The 5,199-nt window shown below is 41.6% G+C and overlaps 1 pseudogene; it reads left to right on the top strand.

The window, feature by feature from the left end:
- The first annotated feature begins 1,619 nt into the window (after positions 1-1,619).
- LOC101696548 (caprin-1 pseudogene) lies at positions 1,620-3,504 on the top strand (annotated as a pseudogene).
- The last annotated feature ends 1,695 nt before the right edge of the window (positions 3,505-5,199 follow it).

Raw genomic sequence — 5,199 nt, 5'->3', positions numbered from 1 at the left:
AGAAGCTTTTTAATAAGATGAGATCCCAGTTGTTGATTCTTTCTGCTAGTTCCAGTGCTGCTGAGGTTTTGTTCATGAAGTCTTTTCAAAAACCATATGATCATCTCAATAGATGCAGAAAAAGCATTCGACAAAATCCAGCACCCATTCATGATAAAAACCCTACAGAAAATTGGAATAGAAGGTTTTTATCTTAACCTCATTAAGGCTATCTATGAAAAACCAACAGCCAACATCATACTAAATGGTCAAAAACTGAAAACTTTCATGCTAAAGTCAGGAACAAGACAAGGATGCCCACTATCACCACTCCTCTTCAATATACTTCTGGAAACATTAGCCACAGCAATTAGAGAAGAGAAAGAAATAAAAGGAATAAAGATAGGAAAAGAAGAAGTTAAACTGTCATTATTTGCTGATGATATGATACTTTACATAGAAGACCCAAAAAACTCCACCAGAAGACTTCTAGACTTAATTGACAGATTCAGTAGAGTAGCTGGATACAAGGTCAACACTCAAAACACAATAGCCTTCTTGTACACAAATAACAGGCTCACTGAGAGAGAAATTAGGGAAACAATTCCTTTTATAATAGCATCCAAAAAAATGAAATATCTAGGAATCAGTCTAATAAAGAAAGCAAAAGACCTCTACACTGAAAACTACAGCACTTTGAAAAAAGAGATCAAAGAGGATACAAGAAAATGGAAAGACATCCCTTGCTCCTGGGTAGGCAGTACCAACATAGTGAAAATGGCCATACTTCCAAAACTACTATATAGAGTCAATGCAATGTCAACTGAAATTCCAACAATATACTTCACAGAACTAGAGAAAACAATCCAAAACTTCATTTGGAACCATAAGAGACCTAGAATAGCAAAAGCAATTCTAAGCAACAGAGACATGGCTGGGGGTATCACAATCCCCAACTTGAAACTATACTACAAAGCTACTGTGATAAAATCAGCATGGTACTGGCAAAGGAACAGACCTGAAGATCAGTGGTATAGATTAGAAGATGCAGAAACAACTCCAGACATACTCAGCCACCTCATCTTTGACAAAGGAGCCAACCACCATCACTGAAGGAAAGATAGCCTATTTAATAAATGGTGCTGGAAAAACTGGATTTCAACCTGCCAAAGATTAAAACTAGACCCATATCTATCACCATGCACTAAACTAAGATCGAAGTGGATTAAAGATCTAAATATTAAGACAGAAACGCTAAACTTGCTGGAAGATAAGTTAGGTAGAACTCTTGAAGACATTGGCATAGGAAAAGACTTCATGAGCTATCTCTTTTTTAAAAACTGATACTTATGTCTGGCCCCATTCATCTCCTGACTCGCCGCTCTTGTCCTTCCACTTTTTCTTCTCTCTCCTCTGGGTCTCAAAAATACCCTCTGCCACCAGCCACAGTGGAAGCGGCAGCAAGTTGTCCAGACCACCACCACCACTGGCATTGTGTTCCTCTGGGAGTGAGGTGGTGGCGGGGGCCAGGGCACCTAGCATCGGGCACTGGCACGATCCAGACCGAGGCCATGAAGCAGATCCTCGGGGTAACAGAAAAGAAACTTCGGAACCTGGAGAAGAAAAATGGTAAGTTTGGTGATTACCAAGAACGAATGAACAAAGGAGAGAGGCTTAATCAAGACCAGCTGAATGCTGTATCTCAGTACCAGGAAGTCACAAATAATTTGGAATTTGCAAAAGAGTTACAGAGGAGTTTTATGGCATTAAGTCAAGATATTCAGAAAACAATAAAGAAGACAGCACGCCGGGAACAGCTTATGAGAGAAGAAGCTGAACAGAAACGTTTAAAAACTGTACTTGAGCTACAGTATATTTTGGAAAAATTAGGAGATGATGAAGTGAAAACTGACTTGAAACAAGGCTTGGCTGAGTACCGATCCTGTCGGAGGAGGAGTTGTCACTGCTGGACAAGTTTTGCAAGTTAGCGGACCCCGAGCGGGGCATGAGCCTAAGGCTGAGTGAGCAGTATGAACATGCCTCCATTCACCTGTGGGACTTGCTGGAGGGGAAGGAAAAATCTGTGTGTGGGACAACTTATAAGGCTCTAAAGGAAATCATTCAGCATGTATTTCAAACTACTTTGACAGCACCCATAACCACCAGAATGGTCTGTGTGAGGAAGAGGAGGCAGCCTCAGCGCCTACAGTGGAAGACCAGGTCTCTGAAGCTGAACCTGAGCCAGCAGAAGAATACACTGAGCAAAGTGAAGTCGAATCAGTGGAGTACGTAAATAGACAATTTATGGCAGAAACCCAGTTCAGCAGTGGTGAGAAGGAGCAGGTAGATAAATGGACAGTGGAAACCGTTGAGGTGGTAAATTCACTCCAGCAGCAACCTCAGGCTGCATCTCCTTCAGTACCAGAGCCCCACTCAATGACTCTGGTAGCTGAGGCAGAGCCCCTTGTGAGAAGACAGTGAGTACAAGATCTTATGGCACAAATTCAGGGGCCCTATAATTTCATTCAGGATTCAGTGCTGGATTCTGAAAACCAGACTCTTGATCCTGCCATTGTATCTGCACAGCCTATGAATCCAACACAAAACATGGACATGCCCCAGCTGCTTTGCCCTCCTGTTCATTCTGAATCTAGACTTGCTCAGCCTAATCAAGTTTCTGTACAACCAGAAGCTACACAGGTTCCTTTGGTTTTGTCCATGAGTGAGGGATACACAGCATCTCAACCATTGTACCAGCCTTCACATGCCACAGAGCAGCGGCCACAAAAGGAACCAATTGATCAGATTCAGGCAACAATCTAAATAGAGACCAGACCAGACCACAGTGTCCTCATCCCTTCCTGCTGCTTCTCAGCCTCAGGTTTTCCAGGCTGGGATGAGCAAACCTTTACATAGCAGTGGAATCAATGTAAATGCAGCTCCATTCTAATCCATGCAAATGGTATTCAATATGAATGCTCCAGTTCCTCCTGATAATGAACCAGAAACTTTAAAACAGCAAAGCCAGTGCCAGTCCAGTTATAACCAGAGCTTTTCCAGTCAGTCTCACCAAGTGGAGCAGACAGAGTTCCAGCAAGAACAGCTCCAAACAGTGGTCGGCACTTACCATGGTTCCCAGGACCAGCCCCATCAAGTGACTGGTAACCACCAGCAGCCTCCTTAGCAGAACACTGGATTTCCACGTAGCAGTCAGCCTTATTATAATAGTCGTGGTGTATCCCGTGGAGGTTCTTGTGGCTCTAGAGGCTTGATAAATGGATACCAGGGCCCCGCCAATGGATTCAGAGGAGGATATGATGGCTACCGCCCTTCATTCTCTAACACTCCAAACAGTAGTTATACAGTCCCAGTTCAGTGCTCCTCAGCACTACTCTGGCCATCAGCGGGATGGATATCAGCAGAATTTCAAGCGAGGCTCTGGGCAGAGTGGACCACAGGGAGCCCCACAAGGTTGTAAGACCCAACAGAGGAATGCCGCAAACGAACACTCAGCAAGTGAATTAGTTTGATTCACAGGATTATGTTTAGCTGCCCAAAACGCACTGGCCAGTGTACTATAATATGCTACCAGAAGAGTTATCTATTTGTTCTCCTTTTCAGGAAATTTATTGTAAAGGGACTGTTTTCATCCCATAAAACAGGATTACAATTGTCAGCTTTATATTACCTGGCTATGGAAGGAAACTATTTTTACTCTGCATGTACTGTCTTAAGCGTCTTCTTGAGCCTTGCACATGATATTCAGATTCCTCACCCTTGCTTAGCAGTAAAACATAATATACTTTTATGGGGTGATAATATCTCCATAGTTATTTGAAGTGGCTTGAACAAAAGCAAGTCTGACTCTTGGACACTGGATAAAATCTACAAGTCAGCCCTAGAGTTTTTCAATGGTAATTGACGAAACGTATTTTCCTGGAGAGGAAGATGGAAGGAGTGGAGTGTGGTTTGCAAAACAACTGCATTTCACAGCTTTTCTGGTTAAATTGGAGCACTAAACGTTTAGAGGCGTACCAAATTACGCATGGGTCCTTAGTCACACATGGAAGGCTGGCTATCAGCTTTGACACAAGCACTGTTCATCTGGCCAAATGACTGTGATTAAAAACACATGTAAATTGCTTTTTTAATAGCTGATAACTGTGTAAGACAAAGCCAAAATGCAAATTAGGCTTTGATTGACACTTTTTGAAAAATATATAACATAATGGGAAATAATCTGGATGGGCCGCTTCTGTATTTAATGTGAAGTATTTAGATACCTTTTGGACACTTCTTAACAGTTTCTTTGAGACAATGACTTTTATAAGGATTGATACCACATATCATTCCTTATGACATGTACATTGTCAGCACTAATCCTTGGATTTTGCTGTATTGTCACCTAAATTGGTACAGATATTGATGAAAGTCTCTAATGGATAATCATAATACTCTTGGTCACATGTTTTTCCTGCAGCTTAAATTCTTTAAAAAGATATCAAATGCCTGCTGCTACCACCCTTTTAAAATGCTACCTTTTGAGAAGTACCAGTATCTGTTTTAGATTGATTTCCCTGATAGGGAAATGAGTCAGTAGCTTCAGTTCTGATGGTATTAGCAAAACAAATAAAACATGTATAATGGGCTGGGGATTTAGCCCAGTGGGTCCGTCGCCTACCTCGTGAGCGCAAGGACCTGAGTTCAATCCCCAGTACCAAAAAAAAAAAAAGTGTATAAAAGTTGTATCTTGAAACACGTGTTCAACAGCTAGCTAGCAGCTTATGCGATTCACTCCCGTGCATTGTTAGTGTCAAAAATTTCATGGTTGTCTCCAGCAGCTGTTTCTGTAGTATTTGCAGTTATCATTTGTCTAATCCAACCCTAATTGAATTCTCCTTTTCTCATGGAGGCATTTATGTTCAAAGTGGTGATTTCTTCCCATAGACGCATAGGGAGAGTCTCAAGTTTGGAGATGGTCGGTTTAGTAGTGACTTAGCCATATGCACTATGTTGGAATTTGTACTAGCAGTTTGAGCACTAGTTCTGTGTGCCTATGAACTTAATGATGCTTGTTGTCCCATTCCACTTTGACTTTATGGAGAATTAATTCCATCTATTAAGCAAAGGCTACTAAGTTAATGGTATTTTCTGTGCAGAAATTAAAATTTTACTTTCAGCCTTTAGCTAAGGAAATTGTCCAGTAGGTACTCAGCTGCT

Source organism: Heterocephalus glaber, unplaced genomic scaffold (genome assembly GCF_053883595.1).
Source record: "Heterocephalus glaber isolate CG9 unplaced genomic scaffold, H.glaber_assembly_v1.0 deba00001608, whole genome shotgun sequence".
Lineage (NCBI taxonomy): Eukaryota > Metazoa > Chordata > Mammalia > Rodentia > Bathyergidae > Heterocephalus > Heterocephalus glaber.
This window is presented reverse-complemented; position numbering and strand designations above follow the sequence as displayed.